The 22,918-nt window shown below is 41.6% G+C and overlaps 1 protein-coding gene and 1 long non-coding RNA gene across 9 annotated transcripts in view; one reads left to right on the plus strand and one right to left on the minus strand.

Annotated features, from left to right (window-relative positions):
* auts2a (activator of transcription and developmental regulator AUTS2 a) overlaps nucleotides 1-22,918 on the plus strand; it is a 1,173,696-nt gene that overhangs the window by 550,474 nt on the left and 600,304 nt on the right. The gene's annotated exons all lie outside the window — the stretch shown is intronic.
* Nucleotides 437-22,391, minus strand: LOC138749909 (uncharacterized). Its single transcript, XR_011348939.1, has 3 exons — nucleotides 22,107-22,391; nucleotides 20,824-20,899; nucleotides 437-3,647 (listed from the first exon to the last, which is right to left on the minus strand). It is a non-coding gene; the product is annotated as an uncharacterized lncRNA (long non-coding RNA).

Raw genomic sequence — 22,918 nt, forward strand, 5'->3', positions numbered from 1 at the left:
AATATCCTTTGGAATCTGTTATATTACGTTCAGATGTCACTGCAAAATGCAGACTATTATTTCCTCCAAATAGAATAAAAGATGATCTGCAATCTTCCAGTCATGCCCAACTGCATTGATCATTTTCAGTTTCTTCATGTTGATTAATCATAACTAGACATGCGAAGAAACCCAGCTCACCGAGTACAGAGAGCTGGTGGGGAAGCAAGATGCAGAGCAGAACATTGGGAATTTGTACAAATATATCAGAAAGAGCTTGGGCATGGTGATGAAAAGGTTAATGAGTACAACGGGGAGTGCACTGGAGGAGCGATGTTTATAACTGTGAGACGAAAGTGGGATCAACTTGTCATTGACACTCGGGACCAAGAGGATGACACCTCCATTTGCTGGCATCCTTAAACTAAATGGTGGTTTGTGGGAGTCCCATTAATGACTTGGGGAAACAGTGCCAGAGACGCCAAGTTTGTTCCTGGCCTTGGGTGCTGTCTGTGAGGAGTTTGAATGTTCTCCCTATGCCTGTGTCCATGTGTGCTCCGGTTTCTTCCACGCCCCAAAGACATGGAGTGGTAGGTTAATTGGCCACTTAAGTTGCTCTCTGTGTACAGGCAAGTGGTGGAATATGGAATAAAAAGGACAAGGATTCATATTGGGTTATGTTAGGTCTGCTTTGTTCATGAATGAGTGAGACAAACACCAGACTGAGTCGAAATCAGGGTTCTTTGTTCTTTATTACCGGATTGTAACACTTGCAACTAACCATGTTAGTCGGAGAATGCATTCTGCCGTTATCAGCAAAATGGTGATTTTTTATACCCTTGGATACGTGCTTAGAACATCATCATATCATTACTTGTCCAATGACTAAAACTGTTGCTATCCTTTCCCTGCTAGCTTCCTGCCTCTCAATCCATCAATGTCTCTCTTATCTTGTAAGTACAAGGATGCATTCACATCTTGTTACAGCCCTGTACAGGGTAACTCCTTACACATTCCCATCTCATGATGTTTTACCTTACAGTTATCATCAGTGGGTGGTTGATGGAATGCACAGACTCAGAAGGTCAAAGATCCCATTTCTATACTGCATCTGATTACGATTCTGCTTCTCCCACCCTCAGAGTGGGAGTCGGAGACAAAATCACTTCAGTAAAGCAGGGGACTGACTATTCAGCCCATTAAATCCACATCTGCTCTCTCCAGAGCCAGATCGTCACGTCCATGATGCTGATCTTTTCCTATCGCCATGTAAATGATTTTCCCTCAGGTGCCCATTTGAAAGCCTGTACAAGCAGTGAGCTCCAGGTCATAAGAAATAGGAGCAGGAGTCGGCCATCCAGTCTGTCAAGCCTCTTCCGCCATTCAATGTGATCTGATGATCGGCTCATCTCCACCTACCAGCCTTTCCCCCATACCTCTTCATTCCCTTACTATGTAAAAAATCTATCCAACCTCGTCTTAAATATATTCACTGAGGTCACTTCCACTGTTTCAATGGGCAGTGAATTCCATAGATTCACCAACCTCTGGGAAAAGCAGTTTCTCCTCATCTTGGTCCTAAATCTACTTCTCTCAATCTTGAGGCCATGTCTCCTAGTTCTGGTCTTCCCCACCAATGTGTCAACTTGCCTACCTCTATCTTATCTACGCCTTTCATAATTTTATATGTTACTAAAAGATCCCCTATAAGTTGCTACATAAGGCCATGACAAATCTCTGTTTCATGCAAAGTGCTCCTAATATACCTCCTTGTGGTTTTAGAAATGGCATCCCTGTTTCTTGGCCATCCTTTAATGAGAATGGATTCTATTTGTTTGCCTAATTGAAGCCCACTTTTATTTTGTACATCTTGATCAAATCTTCTCTCAATATTTGTGGTTTGTAAATATGTAGCAGGAATAGAAATGTGCAATTTTTTTTTCAGGCCAAGAAGTGATTTGACGTGCGCATCATGTCAGTTATGGGAGACGTATTTCATCATATTTTAGTTTCTGGTAATGATGGGACAGTTGTGAAGCTGACGTGCTTCAGGAACAAGCTTTGGAGAGATGACCAGCTGGATATATTGATTTTACGGTTTAAGTTTTACAGCAGATGTATATCATTGTGAGATGTAATCACGTACTTTAATCATCGGAGAGAAAGAAATAGAAAGAGAGCATGAACTCACATTCTCGTCATCTTAATATAAAATGTGCTCACCTTGTTAAGTCAAATCTGTTTAAATCTATTTCCTCCCTCCAAACTATTAACGTGAGATTGCCCTAAATGACGTGCGCTTATTTTTTACTTGCTCTTTTTCTGTCAGCAATGGTACAAGTTGTAATGACTAGTGAATGACAACTAAGTTTAAACCACATGATGGATGCACTAAAAATTTGAAATGTTGGAACACTCAGTTGTGGAGAAAGTATTTCAGCTGTGGAGTTAGTATTTCAGGCAAGTCAAGAAGCTGGAAGACATCTGAAATGTTGCAAGTTTTGAAAACAAAATTCAATAGTAGAAAATAAAAGGAATGGGAAGGAAAGAGCAAAAGGGAAGATTGGTGCTGGGCTGAGGGTAGTCCAATAATGTCTATGTGATCTGAGTGGATAAAGCCAAATGTAAATAAGAAAGAAGATTTTTGTTTCTCAGTGAAATATGGAAATTCCTAAAACAGCATATTTGTTTTATTTTTCAAATTCAATAAGTTTGGTTCAATGAAAAATTGGATCAAAAAACTTATACCTCCAGTTCTTCCGCGCTGAATACATATTTCTCAATACCGTTCTTTAGTGTAAAATCTTGCATGTCAACAATGTTGAGGTTCTGATGTGATGAATCTTTAGAGTAGGAAAAGACGAGTTGATAATTGAGGCGGACTTGAGCAATCTGAAGAACTCAATTCAGTGGCTTCTGCTGTTCCTTGCAATGAAGATCATGTCCAGTATGCCCCTCGATAGACAGAATCCTTACTGTCATTTGGGGAACAATGGATTGGTCGCTTGATGGTGGAGGAGGTCACTGACAGAAAGCAGGGCGATCTCCGAAATTGCCACAGTTAGATGTTGTCCTTTCCTCAAGATGGCTACAGTTAAAGCACTCCTGAGATCACAAGGTCGGCACCCAACTACCTTATTAGGCATTTTTTGCCTCGTCTGTTGAAGAGTCTGTTATTCCAACTTTGGCCTGAATGGAATCAAGTCTTTCTCAACCTGAGGGATAGTCTCAGAAGAGTTGTTCAGTGTCTTGTGAATGTTAACCATGATGGAAGGGGGGGTGGGGGGAGGGAGGGAAGAATAACTATCTTTGAATATGATCAATGTTATTCAAAGATAATTGTGGAGAAATTCATCCCTAGTCAATATGAATGAATATTGGAATGCGACACACTGATGCAACTTTATAGCCAGTTTGCTATTCTGGCCAACAACAATTTTTCTTGGCAAGGTGTTTTAAATTTTATGTACATTAATATGAAACCATTGTTCCTTTTGATGCAACAGAGATTAATCACCAATCTTGAAAGTTTGTCTTTTGCTGCCTGGAACAACTTTTGATATCAAAACAGTTTTTGTCGCTCTCATGACACTGAAGTAATTGGAGTTGCATGTCTTATTAAATAATTATGTTTAATTCTTCTCCTCGTATCCACTGGAGCTTTTAGTCTGTAAAAAAATATATAATGTAATTAATTCATCTGGAAGGATATTCATAACATTACGAAAAAGCTTTGCATAAAATATCTGCTTCCTGTAAGTGTCACACATCTTTTAACTCCTTCACCATTACATTTTATGAGAAGTACCATTATTGCTGTAGAGCAGCAAATCCTCTGATTCAGGAGCTCTGGTAGTGTCCATGGATCTAAAATTATATGAATACTCTTTTTATACATCACTGAATGCTTTCAATACCTTGACACGACACTCAATATATCTTCTTCCACATTGGGCTTAAAGATATAATGGTGTTAAAAATAATGAAAGGTTAATCTAAATCAGAAGTCTAAGGTTTTAAGGCTTCAGGCATCATAAATTGATTTTTCCAAATGACTTAATAGCTGTTTATAACATTGGTGTAACATGCACTTAGCAGGGTATTGATTTTGAGTGCATGAATTTCTTTGGCCTTGCTTGGAATTAAAAGATTCCATGGATACAGTGAATCTGCCACAGGGTAGTAAAAAAAAAATGTGTTCTGATCTGCTTTTTAGTTTCTTTTATGCTTATTTCATTGAGCATGCAGGTGGTTCCCAACTTACGACCGTAATTGGGACCGACGGATTGGTCGGGTTTGCCCACCGCGCACGATTAAATGAGACCATAATGAATTTTTAAAAAAGATTTTTAACAAATTAATCTTTAATTAAGAATTTAAGCATACCTTCAATGAAGATATTCCCCATATGAACTTCTAGTATATAATAAAGTAATTGAACTCGAACATTGGGCTGCTGCGGGGAACGACAACTTGAGGGCTGCCGCAGTGACCGTGGGGCCGCTGCGGAGAGTAGGCGCTTCAGGGCTGCCGTCGGCCGGGTGTGGGGACTCGAGGCTGCTGCCGGGAGTGGGGACGCCGGGCTGCCGCCGGGAGTGGGGACCACTATAAGCAGTACTTTCTATACAAGTATGTTACTTTTACAGTAGTTTTCATAAAGAGTTTTAAAAATAGGATGTATGTGTGGGTGGATGTAACTCTCGTAGGTTGGAAGTCGAGGACTACCTGTAAAATTACTTATTTGTTTGTAGTTCATAGAATCGGCCCAAAGCTCACAATACAACCTTTACCTCAGGCTCAAAGTGAAAAGTTAAACGTACGAGTGCCTGATCCATTTTCCTGTGATGCGACCGCCCCACTTTATAACTAATGTCCCAACTCTCTCATGCTGAAAATGAATGTCACTTGGAAGGTTTTTGAGGCCTCTAACATGCGTTATGTTATACACAAATTACATCTCCTAATATTATCTCTTTGCCACAATGCTCTTGCTCAGGGAATGTTAAATGGGCAGCATAATTACCCATAGGTGGATGTCAATCAAACATAAAGCATCAGTATAGACATCTCTTTAACAGCTCTGCTAAAATTATCCTCTCAAAAAACTTTTCAATATACCTTATTTATTTCTGAATATAATTTGTACATATAACTGCAGAAAACATGAAAGTGGTGACATTTCAGCAAGTTGCAGAGAAAATTTATCAGCTTGAAGTTTGTAGTAACAGTAAAGGTCCCACCATAAACTCCTGTACCCTGAAGTCTTCTGCAAGGTTCTCTGTTTGAGATTCTACTGGAGCACTTGTGATGGGCCCAGAGGACCCCAAAACCCAGCAGCAATAGAAATTCACCAAGACAAATGGTCACTTAAACAGAACTTACTTTTAAAATTTGATCCTGTTTTTATGTTTAAAGAAAATTAACTTTTTACTATTAACTTTACCCCCCCCCAATCTAATTCTAAGCACACATGTATGTAATGAGTGTATAAGTTCAGAAAAGTTCTTTTGATTCACTGTCCATCTCACTTCTCACTCCTGCAACCGCTGCAACCGTGTCTGCCTGTCCCGCATCGGACTTGTCAGCCACAAACAAGCCTGCAGCTGACGTGGACATTTACCCCCTCCATAAATCTTCGTCCGCGAAGCCAAGCCAAAGAAGAAGTTCACCAGTATCAGACAATTCCTATACTATGCACAGAATTTAACTTTGATGAATCTTCACCAGGCTTTGGTGCTTGAAAGGTAAATGGTTACTGCTCAAGAAGGTTCTTGTTGGTTTTCAGAGAGAGATTTGTTGCTCATTGGACAGACACAAACTGATTCCTTCCGATCAGCCTCTTCAGTGTTTTGCCGAAGAAACTTGCACCATCAGGGTTTTCTAGATGATAACCTCTTTCTTTCAGGTCACCACAGAGTTCCTTTTCTGTTTCCTTTATCTCTGACAAAATATTATACAGCCAGCCATCTCCTCTTGTATGGACCACAATGGCTTTGACCAGGCTGAACTCAGAACTCACAACCTGTCTTTAAAATGGGTTTCAAACAAGCTTCCAAAAGCGACTGCAGAAAACCAGCAGTCTCTCTCTCTCTCTCTTTCTCTTCTCTCTCTCTCTCTCTCTGTCACACTAAGATTTTTTGAAAATCTGTTTGACCCTCTGCTTGCAAACCCACATGACCTTCCTAGAACAGCACACTCCACCAAAACAGCTTGCTGACTCCAAAATCAATTCAGAGAGATCCTATTAGTTTCCTGAGATGGGCCCTTCCATTTGCACCTCGTTGTGAAAATCTCCAACACGGGAGTATATTGTCTTTTCAGACTTGAGGACACCACCTTATGCATAACTTCTGCATTTTAAAATGAGATCTGTTTTGAAGTGTTTGTTTCTTTTTGTGACTAAACTAAAACCGCACAATCCATCTTCCAAAAGCATATCTGTATAATATAAAATATAACAATCTATCATACACTATTTCATTAGTACTTGGTGAGATATCTGGCCTGAGAATGCAAGTACATATATTTCAAAGTATGAGATTTTATTTATTTATTTTTACTGTGTGCAGATATTCCAATTTTCGTTCGGCATTTGTATATAATTTAAAAAGTTAACGATAACTTTCCTCATGTGGAACTTATGTACATGGCTTGTCAGCCAACTTGATCTCATCGCTGGAGATTGGAAAGTGTGTCTTCTGCAACTGAAAGGATAGTCAGGCCTTTGCAAATAACTTCCTCCCAGGTCAACGGGAAATTCTGTCGCTTCATCACTGATCACAAATTCTGCAACTTAAGTCATGTTTGGCAAAGGGTCTAGAAAACAGAGTTGATTCGGACTGAGCTTAATGGGAGTTTGTTTTCTTTAAAACAAGTTCTGAACTTGTTTTGTACATGTCTTACTTTGTGACATATGTTAATATATATTTGTATTTTGGTCAGCATTTGTCATTTTTCAGATCGGTCAGATCAGTGCACGTGACGGCTTCATTCACACAAAGCTTTTTTTGGAGTCACGGAGTCATTTATCTTTATTCCACCATCTCTAACTTCTCCATGCCCAACTTACAGTTGGCCATCAAGCCTCCAATGCAACACTAGAGAAGATTGCACATAGTGAGTGAATTTACCAAGCATTTCAAATCTCATGCCTTTGGCATAGTTTTCATCAATGATGGACACTTAACGAGAGCAGGAATTCACATGTCCAGTTCCTGTTCGGATAAACAAAAAAGCTTTGAATGTGCACTAATTCACTGATTTGCAGTCAGCATAAACTGCACTGATGTGAAATTGCTGTATTTTGGTACTGCTCTGGTTTAACATTTGTCATCAAGATATTCCAAATTGTCAAAGGAGTTTCTGTATTACCAGTAACTGTGACTTTCCTCCACTTTTGCTACCTCCACAAGACTTTCAATAATATAATATTCCTACCAAGTAGACTTTGTTTCTCCTGCAGCCTATTGAGAGGGGAACACTTTCAATGCTCACCTACTGAGGGGGGAGGGGGCTCTTCTAATGCCAGCCTATCTAGGGAGGGGGCAGACTCTTTGAACTCCAGCCTACTAAGGGGGGGGGGTACTTTTCTGATACCAAGCAACTGAGGGGGGATACTCTTCCAACACCAGCCTACTGAGGGGGAGACTCTTCCAATGCCAGCCTACTGAGGTGGAGGGGAACTCTTCCAATGCCTGTCTACTAAGGGGGTGGCAAACTTATCCAATACCAGCCTGCTGAGGAAAGGGAACTCATCCAATGCCAGCCTATTGAGGGGAAGAGACTGTCCCAATATCCTATTATGGAAGGGGGTTCTCCCAATGTCAACCTTTGAAGGGAGACTCTTCCTCCATCAATAAATTGGTGATGGAAGAGTTTATCCTTTGTAGGCTAGTAGTGCATTCTGTTGTCGGTTAACTCTTCCAACATGAGCGTTTTGAGGGGAATCCATCCACTATTAACCTTTTGATAGGCAAAGCTCTTCCAATACCAGTCTGCAGATGTGGTAACTCTATCAACAGCAGTCCAACGCCAACTATTGATAACGGCAAGAGTCTTGAGCCCATCCTCAAACTTCTTGAATGTCATTAGGCTAGCCAGTTTATTTTTGACCTTCCTGAAAAGCCTTACCACAACTTATTTCTCCCACTCTGCATTTACTGTAGTTTTTCTCCCAGTTCCTTCCTAGAGTCAGATGATCCTATTGTAAACATAGTGAAAGGATTTGGACAGATTGCTGAATTGTATTGACTCCGTTAAAGTTATATTTTTCAACTGGAATTTGTGGAATTCTGTGGTGTCTATCAGATTCACCATGGTGGGCACTATGTTGTGAGATCAATTTGTTTATTAAGAATTAAAGATTTGCATTCAAGTGCCTCCTTGCAGTATATGTTCACATATACTGGTTTGGAAGTGTGATCCATATCATGCTATCAGAAGCACTGCAGATGATTTGGCCCCCAGAAAGGCAATTAAATCCAACTCAGCTGAAATAAGGGCTGCTTTGGCAGAGGGTATTTAAAAGGCCAAAACACCTAATGATACCAAGGAATACAACTGAAGATGTGTCCGATACTAGATAATATTCCCTAGTGGTCAGTGTTCCCTCTAAGCTCTGGCTGAAAAGGAGGGATGCTATCTGGGCTTCAAATGACCACGAGCAGAAACGGATATGGGACACACACCCAGGTCTGATCAGTCTGTGGTGGGGCTGCTTTGGCAGAGGGTATTTAAAAGGCCAAAACACCTAATGATACTAAGGAATACAACTGAAGATGTGTTCGACACCAGATAATATTCCCTAGTGGTCAGTGTTCCCTCTAAGCTAAGTACACGCTCAAAGGCATTCGGCACAAGCACACAGTTCGTTTGTGCACATGTGCGTGCGCTCAGCTTAGAAAGAATACTGGTGGTCCAAACGCCATCATTGTAATTGAGGCAACTGACCGTACTAACTCGAAGAGAGAGAGGATCAATCTAACCAATACTGAAGCGTCAGGGATTGTAACACCCAGTCCTGCATATATCAACCTGCGCATAGGCAAGCTTCCACCAAACAGTAATTATGGTTCTGAGGTATCGCGTGCTTTAAAACATTTATGAGATATAAATATTGGCCTGAGGGGGCACATTAAACTTTACATAGAATGTTTCACATCCACCTGATTGGGCAGATAGCTCCTCAGTTCCAGAAAGTGCCATCTCCTGCAGTGCTGCATCTGAGCGACAGCAGAAATCTCGTACTTAAGGCTCCAGTGTGGGATATGAAGCCACAACTAACTTTCAACCGTAAGGCAACAGTGCGCTCCACTGAGCCATCGGTGATATTCAAACCCTTGCACGCACTAACCAGCAAATGTTGTACCATGTCCTGCTCCCCATTCTCAGGCATCTCAAGCTTATTATCACCTGATTATGCGTGCAACCTGATGAAACGGTGTTCTCCGGTCCTCAGTACAAAACACACAGACACACAACCAGACATAACACACATACAGACGAACAATACCGATACTGGTATTCAGGACACGTATTCATATATATAAATAAATATTGTTTCATGAATATAAGATGTCTCGGACGGTTAGTGCAAGCAGTTTTTTTGGTCATTCAGCAATCTCACTGCCTGGGAGAAGAAGGTGCTCCTAAGCCTGGGGGTGCTGGCTGTGATACTCCAGTATCTCTTCCCCAACAGTAGGAACTGAAAGATGAAAGGAGTCTCAATGATTTTGCGCGGCCTCTTCAGGACAGTGATCCTCATAGATTGTGTCGATGGTGGGGTGGGGGAAGGGAGACTCCAATTATTCTCTCTGTCACTCTTGTGGTCCCTTGGATTGGCCTCCAATCCATTTCTCTGCAGCAACTGTACCACACTGTGATGTAGTCGGCCAGGACACTCTTGATAGAGCACCTGTAAAAGGTTGACATAATTGTGGCCTGCTTCAGTCTTCTCAGGAAGTGCGGCTGCGCCTTCCTAACAAGTGAGGGGATGTGTATCCACGATAGGTCTCCACTGCAGGGTTGTTGATGTGTGGTGGAACGATCAACTGCCTCCAATGGGTCCAGAATCTACTATCTACTGCCTTTAGAGAAGGGGGTGTTAACCAAATGAGAGTGATCACGGGTATTATGCACATCAGAACTTGGGACGGGGATGTGGGCTGGATGCTCAGTCAGATGGCTCCTCAGATAGTTTTGCATTTTGCATAATGTCAAGCAGCAGATTAGCCAGAATTGCCTTCCTTGGAGTCCTTCTGTGCGCTGTTAGCCCTGTCAATCTTTAACAGTGAAGAAATCCACAGGCAATGTCATTCTACTAACCATGAACACTATTTCAAAAAAAAAATGAGGAAACCATAATAGGTTACTGCCACTAACTATTTCTGCTCCCTTCATAACACTGATTCCATGGAGGCTTAATGGCTGCAGACGATTGCAGAAATAACTCACCCTTCCACCCCCTATAGATTTTCATTTCAGATCTTTGATGAAAAGATTCCCACAATTTCTTAGCAGCAGACACTGGCTATCTTCCCTGACGAGAGTGATGTCTGTAAATCAGGTCCTTGGCAGATTTGTCACAGCGGTCTATCTAATTTCATGTCGCCTGTGTCACTATGTAATTTCTTGATAAGCAACAGTCCATCTCAAGAAATCCATTTTCAGGAACTGTATTTATCGGGTAACCAAAATAAAAAAAATTTAAGCTGCATGCAGCTGTATTACTGAGATTTCTTAATTTTTGAATTCTTTTTCCAATGTTCACAATCAATTTTGCACTGCTTGGAGAGATTTGACTATGAGAGGGTGATATGAATAAATACTTATGAGTTTGCAAAGTTATTTTAATTCATCCAGTTTAACTCTGCAAGCCTGCCCTTTGAAATACCCAGTATGCTTCTGCTATTCCATTTCAAACCTATTTAGAACTTCGAATCACATTTAGAGGTCCAACTTGCAAATCCCATAACACCGCCTGTATTTCTCCTTTAGAGTTGCTGGTTGTACTCTCTCCTCTTGGGCCACCCAGTCGGAATTGCCTGACAGATTTTCCCGTGTGCAGTTGGCATGCTATCAATGCTAATCTCTGTCTTCACCGCAGGGGTAGATTCTGCGTAACTGACCCAAGTCCAGCGGGACCTAATTATATGTGATAGATTAGGGTTTGGTCAGCTTCGAAAGTATTATGTCAGCGAGCTTGGGTCAGCTCAGGTCAGCTCGGCTCTTTACAAATAAATTAACATTTACTCATCAACATCTAATTTAATTCCTGGATGGGGGACATATCCCTGCATTTGTTGGCAAGGTAGTGGAGATACAAAGTAATAGAAATACTCAACAGGTTAGACCAGTGGTTCTCAACCTTTTTCTTTCCACTCACACACCACTTTAAGTATTCCCTTTGCCATAGGTGCTCGGTGATTAGTAAGGTGGTATGTGGGAAAGAAAAAGTTTGAAAACCACTGGGTGAGACAGTACACATGAATATAGAAACTGAGTAATGTTTCTGGTCAGTCACCTTTCAGCAGAATTCAGAAAAGTTAGAAATGAAAGATGTTTTAAATTACAGAGGAGGAGGAGGAGATTGGACAGAACAAAAGGAGTATGTATAATAGGGTAGAGAGAGCAAGAGAAATACAATGATGCAAATAATGGCAGCGCCTGCTGCCAGGTGGAGACTTGTTAATCACAGGATTGCGAAGGGAGAAGGGGAAGAAATAATGCTGGAACAGTGTGATAAAGAACACAGGCATCACCAAGAAGGTTATGTTCCTGAAAAACTGACTTTATTCTGATTTTTATACAACACAAAACACTTGCATCAAAAATGAGAGATGAAACTGAAATACTGTAAAATAAATGACCTTCGAGGTCTGCATTTATTCTGCATTTCTGATTCATTGGTCACGAAGAGTGCATTTCCGTTACCGAACAGCTATAATGCGGTGGGGCAGCTGAACTGCAGTTTCTAGAATCTGAAGCAAAAAAGAGAATCCCGGAAATAACCAGCAGATCAGGAATGCATGGGGACAGAAGCGGAGTTAACCAACGAGCATTAATCTACTTCCTCAGGAGTTTGCGGAGGTTTGGTGTGACACCAGGAACCCTGACACATTTCTACAGAGGTGAGGTGGAAAGTGTGGCATGAGAACACCAATATCCCTGTGTGTAAAGCCCTCCAAAAGGTAGTGGATCCAGCCCAGGACATCGCAGGCAAAACCCTCCCAACTACTGAGTACATCTACAGGGAACGCGGCTGTCGGAGAGCAGCAGCAATCATCAGAGACCCACACCGCATGCTCTCTTTTCCCTGCTGCCATCAAGAACAAGGTGTAGGGGCCACAAGACTCGCACCACCAGGTTCAGGAACAGTTGCTCCCCCTCCACCTTCAGACTCCTCAACAACCAACTCAATCAGAGAATCATTTAAGGTCTCTTCTTTGTGTATTTTATTGATTTTCTTTTGTTCTCTCTGTATTCCACAGTCAGTTTGTTTACATTCGTTATCTTTTTTACAGTTCTTTTAAGTGTTTAAATGTTTACGCTCTATTTTTTGCACGACTGCTAATTAGTGGTAATTCTGCCTGGCCCGCAGGAAAAAGGAATCTCAGGGTTGTATGTGAAGTTATGTATGTACTCGGACAATAAATCTGAAGGGGATGAATGAGACGGAGGGAGGGACGTTGAAGACAAAACTTGGGAAGCTCCTTTCAGATGTATCCTCTTCTGACAACACAGCCGCATTTTCAAGCCTGCCAGCCGGCAGTAACGCTACGCGTGTCACTCTCTCTCTCCTGACTCAATGACATCACAGACGTCTTTTTGTTTTTCCCACTCCTCCCCTTCTCTTGAAACACCTTTGATTTCACACCCCGCCCCACTCTGCCATCGACTTGAAACATTAATATTCAATTTCTGCCTTTACCCAAGTCACCTGACCTGAGTGTTTCCATTCCTTGTTTTTATTTCGGATTTCCAGTGCAGGTAGATTTTTTGTTTTCCAACGAAGGAAGTGAGGCTGGGTGGTGGCTGTGGCAGGTCAAGGAAATGACCTAGCAGTGGAGTGCCCACAGTTAAGCCATGGGTATCAGTCAAGGAACAGTTGCCTCTCGAAAGCCCGACCGCCCTGCCTGATCCTGAAGGGACCTGTCGAAGGCTTGGTTGGAATTGGGCTCTGCTCATGTTTGGTGACGTGGCTTCAGGTGGTATCTGAATTTTACACCTGAATCAGGTAACATCCAAACAAGCCTTCCAGCACCTTTTCCCCTGCAGATCATGCCTTTTCCCTTAACTGACAACTTGAATACCTGTTATCTGGAATTCAAGTAACCGACAGCCTCAAGCAAGCAGCAAAAAAAAAACAAGCGGAAAATAAATAGGTAAAAAAAACCCAACAGTTTAAAATTGGCGCCCCCCAGCTATTAATTTGCCAATCAACGCAACACACAAACCCAAGCAGCTGTAAAATTTACTTATCCAGCATGTCCCAATTCCCATCGGTGCTGGATACCGAGAATTTTACTGTGTCATCAACAAGTTTACAACATGTGAGATTGGAGCCCCTCTCAGAGTGAAAAATGAGGGGATCTGCACAGATTTATCAGAGTGCAATATCTCGCAGCACTGATATAAGATGTGCAATATTGAGCACTTCAAAGCCACATGTTCCAAATCATAGTGGGTAGGCAAGCACTCTACTACGTTTCCTTCAAGGACTTGCAATGGTTCAGTAGAAAATAATAAATTTTCTCACCTCTATCCTAGTGTAACATTGTTCGTTGTATTTTTTTTCCTCAGACTGGGAAAGAAATAACACAATAGTTTATTTCTCTCCTTTCATGTACAGTTTGGAAGATCTAACTTTACTCAGTGGCCACCGTGACAGAGGTGCACCAAAGAAAAGGTACAAGGACTGCCTAAAGAAATCTCTTGGTGCCTGCCACATTGACCACCGCCAGTGGGCTGATAACGCCTCAAACCGTGCATCTTGGCGCCTCACAGTTTGGCGGGCAGCAACCTCCTTTGAAGAAGACCGCAGAGCCCACCTCACTGACAAAAGGCAAAGGAGGAAAAACCCAACACCCAACCCCAACCAACCAATTTTCCCCTGCAACCGCTGCAACCGTGTCTGCCTGTCCCGCATCGGACTTGTCAGCCACAAACGAGCCTGCAGCTGACGTGGACTTTTTACCCCCTCCATAAATCTTCGTCCGCGAAGCCAAGCCAAAGAGATGTTGTAGAGTATGGAAACAGGCTCCGTACCTCACCACATCTGGAGTGACCAATCCTCACGAACACATCCTTCCAATCCTACTATCAATCCACCCTCGGGGGAATTGACCAATCAATGGGCACGTTGTAGGCCTGTGGGAGAAAACCAGAGTGCCCAGGGGGAACCCTCAAACTCTCAAGAGAGAGTGGGCAACCTCCACATAGACAGCACCTTAGGTCAGGATTGATCCCAAGTCACGGGAGTTGCAAGGCAGGGGCACTTACCCCTGTTATCTGGAATTCAAGCAATTGGCAACCTCAAGCAACTGGCAAAAAAATAAAATAGCAGAAAATGAATGGATTTAAAAATCTAGAAGTTTAAAATTGGTATGCCTTACTGTTCTCCATTCAGGCAACACACAGTCTCAAGCAACCAGAGAACTTGCTTATCCAGCATCTACTAATCCCTGTGGATGTTGGATACCAGGGGTTTCACTGTATTAATTTAAATAGCTCAAAGAAATGTTAAAAAATTTTGTTCCAAAAAAACTTCCAAGATGGATGATTTTCTTTTGATGTTCGTGTAGATAACTGGAAGCAGACGTTTTATTTTTTTAAGTTCTATGATTTACTCCTCACATTACCAGCAGAAACACTCCTCAATCCCCCCCCCCCCCCCCCAACTATGGTAAATTTTAAATTGGATGGAGAGAGAAGCTTGCAGCCCTACTTTGGAGCAGCTTTGTAGCTGAAAGCATCAGTCACTTGACAAGTCAGTGAAGCATGGTGAAATTAGCAGATGGACCTATCAGATGTAATTATAATTTTGGCATGATCAGTGGCAGACTGGTGCCAGATTTTGCCAGTTTGCTTCATTATGGCATTTGAAGCCCAGCATCTGCCATTATAGCTTTAGTTACCTGTAAAGAATATAATATATCCAGGGAATTGTAAGGCTCTTAGAAATACTCATTCAGGGGCTTCAATTCAAATTAGCTTGAAGCTGTCTTAAATTGGTTTAGCCCATTAATTCTTAATAAGCTCTGCCATGTAAAACAGCTGGCCACATTTGATTTGTCTCCCAGAATCAAGGTGCCCATATCCCTGATGTAACAGGTAAGATAAATACTAGCCCATATGGCAGGGAGTGTGATTAGAACATACAACAGTATAGCATAGGGTCAGACCTTTTGGTGCACAATATCTGTGCCAACTCTGAAGCTAAATTAAACTAATCCCACCTGCCTGCACATGACCCTTCCATCACCTGCACATTTATCTGCCTTTCTAAATGCCACTATCACATCCCAGGTAGGGCGGCAAGATTTGCGTAGAGGTTAGCACAACACTGTTGCAACACTTGCGATCAGGACCCGGGTTCGAATCCTGCGCTGTCTTTAAGGAGTTTCTATGTTCTCCCCAGGTCTGCGCAGGTTTTCCACTGTTCAAAATGTACCGGGGTGGACGTGTAAATTGGGTGGCACAGGCTTTTGGACTGAATGGGCCTTTTACCGTGGTGTATGTCTAAATTTTAAATTTAAATTTAGGTACCTAGAAGAGCACATTTACAACCTGCCTTGCAATTCCCCCATTAAAACATCCTCCTCTCACCTTAAACCTATGCCCTGCATTGTTTGACGTTTCCAATCTGGGAGCAAGAGTCTGGTTGCCTATCCATGACTCTCATAATTTTATAAATTTATATTAGCTCACCCTTCTGCCTCCAAGGCTCCAGTGAAAACAGTTCAATCTTGTCCAGTTTACCCAATGCTCTGTAATCCAGGCAACATGCCGGCGAGCCTGTGCACCTTCCCTCTTTGGACTCCGTGTCCCAGTTTTCTGGGGCTACCAACAAGCGCATAAACTCTGTATCCTGTTTTTCCAGAACTGGATTCATACCCAACTGGTTTGTTCGTACTGTGCCTTACTACTCTAAAGGTTTACCCATGGACACAGTCGGGAGTATATATTACGAATGGTTATAAATGCCTGGTGTCCAAAGGTTTAACCTCCACATCATTCCTATAATGCAACAATCAGACCTGCTACTGAATCTGCAAAGTAGCCTCATCAATGTTTTATACGTCACATCGTGACTTTCCAACTAAAATTCTCAGTGCCCTGATGAAATCAGGGCACACTATCTGCCTTCCTTACTGCTCTGTCAACCTGTGTTGCCACTCTTGAAGAACTATGGAGCTATTCCTCAAACTTCCTTTGCTCCTCAATGCTGGTAAGGTTCCTGCTATACCTCCTCTTGTGTATGGCTTTCTAAAATGCAGCACCTCACACCTGTCTGGATTAAATGCCACTTCAATGCCCATAATCTCCAATTGACCTATATCCTAAATAATTGTTTCTGGTTATGTTGTAGTTGTACTTAATGTCATAAATCTTTGAAATTCCATTTCAAGGTGGACCTTATTGTATAGAGTTTCCCTTTGAATATTATACTAGGCAATACTAAACCATAGCATAAATGTGGCTTTAATTTTTGAAATTGGCATGAAGTATTTTCAAAACGAATCTTGATGGCCATAGCAGGAAAGCTTTGATTGTATGTCTGTTGAGATTATATGACATTGCACAACTGATGCCAGTAAAGTATTTTTACATAGGAAGATATAATCTACAATAGACCATTATAAGGTTGAGAGACCAACTTGTAGCAGTCCAAAATGTTTCCGAGAATCAGGCTTTATAATGTGCAGGAGAAGGATGTACTTTAGAGGGATTTTTTTTACGAGATTTTCTCTTTAACAACTCTAGGAAGGGTGCACAAGATAATTGCATACATTTCCTTAACGTAAGGAAAAAGAACTTTGCACCACACAGGGCTTCTGTTCAGTTTCCATAGATACCAGGTTAATAATCCCTCTTCTTTCTGTCACTTTTGGTTAAAGAAAAAGCACTTAATTGAATTCCTTTCAACTTGAATGCTGGTTGTAATCATTGGTATACAGTGGTTTCAGCGTCGAGGTTGGCAGTAAAAGCATTGTCGACCGTGGTTCTGTTGTGCAGAGAGTGAACTGGATAAGTTTCTCCACCAGGAAGAACGTGACTCATCCCAGTCCATTGGTTCTCACTAGATCCATATGCAGCCAAAAAGAGAAAATTGTAAAACTATATCTGTGTGATGAGGAACTGACAGATGATTTAGAAAGAGTGAAAGGAATCCCAATGCTTATCATTCTTCTTGCTTACATATCAAGATGCTTTAATGCTGAACAGGGAATTATGCAGTCAGTCTTTATGTGTATTAATGTGCAGAGGGGTTTAATTTCTAACAAACCATTTTCTCTGTAAATATTTTTGTAACTGAATTATTAAGAATAATGAATTTACCTCAATGAATTTAAGCTTATTATTTTGGTTTTCAGCCATGCATTCTAGTACAGGAATTAAACAGGAAAGTCTGCAGATGATGGGGCTGGAGAAACTCAGCAGATCATGCAGCATCTCTATAGTCCAGGGGTGGGCAACCATTTTTTTGCAAAACTCACTTTCCACCTTAATTAATCCATATGTCATATGCCCTGTGATTAGTAAGGGATTGTTTAAGGAGGTATGTGACTGGAAATAAAAAGGTTTGAAAACCACTGTTTTAATTTTACCTCATTGATTCAATATGTGCACGGTTTCATACCTCCAAAATAGATGGGCCAATGAGAATATTTCTCAAGTCAAATACTTCAGCAACAATTGGGTCTAGAGCAGTGATCCTGAACCTTCCCTTCCCACTCACATACCACCTTAAACGTTCCCTTAATAATAACAGAGCACTTATGTCATTAAGGAATACTTAAGGTGGAGTGTTTTTTTAAAAAAGGTTGCCCACCCCTGGTCTAGGGTTTGTGAAGTCCACACGTTTCTTTTGCATTATTGGAAAATATCGATCTTTTGGGTGTGGGTTTGAATAGGACAAATGTATCTGTCTCAGTGCATGTATCTGAAAACAACAATAAACTTGCAGGTAGACAAAGATGGATGATTTCATCATAAAGTGGGGATTTGAGTGCTTTTAAATGTATTCACTGGGAGGGTATTGCCAGCATTTATACAATTGTCCTTGAGAAGGTGGTGATAAAGGCACCCCCTTAAACCACTGCAATCAATGTACCAAATGCACTCACAGCAATTATTGTCCAACCGAATGGATTGCTGGGGTATTTCAGAATACCCAATCACATGCAGGCTGTTTGTATAATGACTTCTGATTTCTTTCTGCAAGAGGCAATCCAATACAGTAGTTTTGATTGACCATTATGTGAAATCATCTCATCGGTTTTCAATAATAGCGCATATGAATATGCTAAGTTACTCTCTGTTGGAAATAGACCAAACTCAAACCCACGCGGTTGGAAATTACGAGTTGATGGTGGACTATGTGGGTGAGTGCTGAGTTGATGTACCGCCATCAAAATGGCACTCACTCACATATACTCCAGTACCTGCAAATCTGCTCTGGCCCCCTCCGCCCCCACGCATTTCAAGGACAGGATTCCTCTTGTCCTCACTTACCACACCACCAGCCTCCATGTCCACAAAAGCCTCCTCTGCCATTTATACCACCTACTACGTGATCACACCATTGGATACATATTCCCCTCTCCTCCTATCTCTACCTTCTGCAGGGACCGCTCCCTCCCCTCCAATCATCCCCTTGGTACCTACCTCTGTGACCGCAAGAGATGCTCCACCTGCACCCACACCTCTTCCCTCACCACCATGTGGGGCCCCAAACAGTCATTCCAAGTGAAGCAACATTTCACTTGTGAATCTGCAGGGGTCATCTACTGCATCCATGTATCCTGTATCTTTCCTGTCATACAAAATTTAAAGACTAGTATCCATGAGATTTTTATGTTCATTAGAATTGTTTTCAACAGATATATTCTCGGGAATATGAGAATGACTCTTCCATGTGGCCAGTGGGTATTTTCTTGGCCATGTGAATTCTTGATATCAGAACACTTCTCACTTACATTTAAGCAAAGATGGATTGCCATAATGAAATTGAATGAGGAAATCAATAAACTGACCTTAAAGATTAGAGGAGTGGGTTGTACCTATGAGATTGAAGGGTGGGGGTGGGCGGGGGGGGAGGGTGATAGTTCAGAATGCAGCAAGATTGTGGAATGAATCAAAAGATCAGATTAGGGTCTCGAAGTAAATTCACTGGGAACCAGCAGGGCATGGAAAGGATAATATGGTGAGCGTGTAGAATTTGGCAAGAGGGCGTTTTGGGTCAAAACAAATGAACTCGCTGTGATCAAAACAAAAGATTTGGTTTCCATTTCTGGAACTGCAGAAGGATTTTTTTTTAATTCCAAAAAGGAGCTCTCAGTGCGTGGAAAACTTGAAGTCTCCCCTGTCCCTCAGATCTGGTGTTGGTGAAATATATCTCAAGGATTTACTTTGGATGTTGAGCAACACCAATCCACGAGAGTGAAAGGTTGTCCTTTGCTTCCATCCACAAGTTGGTAATGTTACATTATGAGATGTAGAATTTTTTTTTCAAAGGCGCTCCCTTAATGAGTGACCATTAAAACCAGCAGTAAAAATGAATCACATGCATTTGCACATCATTCCTGTCAAATGTCAACATTTCAGAATTCCTCTCACTTTTGTACTGTTTACATCAAAATACATGTTTAGCCTCAGTATAGCAGTGTCATTTTTATATTTATTATATAAACAGAAAAGGCATAAAGTGGGAGAATCATTTATGCTCTTTTTTCATAATTCTTTTCAAGGAAAACTTCATTTCTTTTCCTTGCACCTTTGACCTTGGTCATTTTCCGAGAGAAAACAATCTGGCAATTCACAGTCACAATTATTGAAAGCTTTAAGATGGTATCACATCGTGATCAAGCAAAACTTCCGGATTGCCTCTTGCAGTAAGAACTCTGCAATCATTATACAATCAGCCGCCATGACTTGTCTTTTGAAATTTCCCAGCAATCCATTCGTATTCCGTTCAATGTGTGAAGCCACTGGACAAACAGGAGGCTAAGTTGGTTTTGGCAACTTATTAGTGAGATCTGTCCAGTCACGTTGGTGACTTTTCCTTATCATCTTTAATATGTCCTCAAAGCTATTGCTCCACCTATGACATTGCCACATCTTCCATGTTCTCTAATGGATCGCTTCAAAGGTTTGCATCTCCAGAACTCATCTCTGATGTACCCAAATCTTTTGTTTGTCCCATCCTATCAGTGTAAGAGCTCACAAAGATTTTCTTTTCCCACAAGGATTATATAACGTCACTCTGCACTTTGTCTAAAACCAGCACTTAGTTTCTTCACCTCAAACATTTTTTTTCCATTGGGTTATGCTTTAGTTTTCTACCTGTGCTTCAAAGATCAATAGCCTTGTCCTTCTCCTGGCAGAATCTGTCACACCCTTAAACTTGACTTTGGCCAGTTCCATGGAATTCCTGTTAACTTCAAAACCCATCACTTTGCTTTGCATCCCTTCCACAGCCTTGCTTTATCTGATTCAGAAAAACTGTCCCCATTTTCCTTCCTTCCCTGCCCCAAGTTCTCACATACTTATGAATGGTCATTGACTTGATACCTCCTCTGAACCATCCATCTCTAAAATTGCTCTCTCTCAAATAATTGTTACCTTTTGATCCTTTGTCCAGTTTTTGCATGTTAAACTCCTTGGAGTGTGATTTTTTTTCCTTTAACTTTGTGTTCAACTGCAATACAAGACATTGGGATCCTTCAGTCAAATCCATTCACATTTCAGTTTAAATTGTGTTAAATGCTGTTATTGTTCTTGTACACAAGGGTAAGATATTTCCAAAGGGCATGTCCCACTTGTGATTTGGTTTATCTTCATCGATGAGACAAATACCCAGATGTGACTTTCTCCTGATTGCTTAATGCCCTAGTGTGTACTATAAACTCAATTATCTTGAGTTACTGCTATTGCTTCCAGACCAAGGATTCATCACATCAAGGTTGTTAGCTCGATAATGAAACCAATATAAGAGAATTTGCTTCGAGCCGAGGGCTGGTCATAATAAGAAGATTGCATATCAATATTTTTAGAGTTTTATATTACTATTAAGAAAAAAAGTGAATTTTATAACTTCCATGGTTTTTTTTAATATATTTTTTGTTCCAGATTTGTTTAAATTTAACTTAAGTAGAATGTTCTGAACTGAACTGAGGTATTTTAAAGAAAGTGAACATTTATTTGGCTGTGGCTGCTTTTCCTGGCAGTGAAATAACCCCCCCCCCCCCCCCCCCCAATTATTTTCAAGAAGGAAATAAGACCTCTCGTGGGTATTCCACAGTGAGCTGGTTTTTGGACAAATTTTAAATATCTGATTGCTAAGTATACTGTTTTAAATGGTAGGGTTGCTGTACAAAGTAGATGTTAATTTCTTTTTCTTCATCTTGTGTTGAGTTGTGTGATTATATTCTGCCAATTCTGCAGGTTTCCTGCAGGCTGCCAATATGTCCATGCGGGGGGCAGTTGCAGTAAGGATTGGCTCTTGCCACAGAAAAGCCTCTCAATTACCACGTGACAAGATCACTCGAATGAGAATTCGAGTGCCAAGCATGGAGTGTGGTTGTGTATGCCGAAATGTTAAATTTAGCTATACAGCACGGTAACAGGAGCCTTTTGGCCCATGAGCCAGTGCTGCCCAATAACACCCAATTGACCTACATACATATTGAAGGGTGAGAGGAAACTGGAGCACCCGACAAAATCCACGCAGACACACAAACTCATGACAGACAGCGCTGGATTCAAACCCCAGTCGCTGGCGCTGTAACAGCATTGTGCTTACCGTGCAGTTCATTGCACCAGAACCTTCTGTCAACAAAGTGTCCCATTTCCCCCCCCCCCCCCCCAAAATTTTTCTTTCCCCTCGATCTGTCTACATTAGCCACCTGTGCTGGCTTCGTCCTTAGATCAGGAGAGGCTGACGGCTTCTGTCTGTGGCGTGACTCTTTCTTCCTGTTGTTCAGGATGTCAGTCGCCAGTTTCATTCTTGGTGCTTTTTTGAGGTTTCTTTTGTGGCTTCACAGTTTGGCATTTCTCCATTCCTTCCTCCCTTTGGGCAGAGGTCTAGGAGCTGGTCCGGGGGTTGGAGGCAGACGTGCCTGGGGTCTCGTTCCACCTGGTCTAGGTCTCTGCTTGAATGCAATCATTGCATTTGTCTGATGATGGGTGAAGAAAAGAATTCAAAATCTGTGTGCATCACGTGTCGGCCACCCTATTTGGTTCAGTTTCAAAGACAGAAATGTTTGCCCAATTGCTCACTTAGAGGTGTGGTGTTACTTTCCGTAACAAGTACACAAATGGCATGCATTGCAGGTTGAAAGTTGAGTGAACCTTTCCTGTTTTTTTTTAAAGTTTCTTTTAACTCCAGTTGAGTCACAAAGCTTGTGGTTTTCTCGTTTTTTAAATCCCAGAACTAGTTGTCGCTCAGAGCAGAAGTGGTGTTTGTGACGAGCTTTCATTCTCCACTGGGGCTGAAAGCAGAGCGCAGCAGAGTGTTTGCATCAGGCAAAGCCAGGCTCCCTTACTCCAAAGCTACAGAGGCGTTCACCTTCTAAGGTTATACCCCTGCAACTCAGTGCTGTAAGTCGGGAGTCAAAGAGCAAGTGGGTAGGCTTACAAATCAGGGTAAAGCATTTGAGAGGACTAAGATGCTTGTCAGCACCAGTTATCAGCCCTTCACTCAGCTGGGATGTGACAG

The sequence above is a fragment of the Narcine bancroftii genome, chromosome 14, assembly GCF_036971445.1.
Source record: "Narcine bancroftii isolate sNarBan1 chromosome 14, sNarBan1.hap1, whole genome shotgun sequence".
Classification (NCBI taxonomy): domain Eukaryota; kingdom Metazoa; phylum Chordata; class Chondrichthyes; order Torpediniformes; family Narcinidae; genus Narcine; species Narcine bancroftii.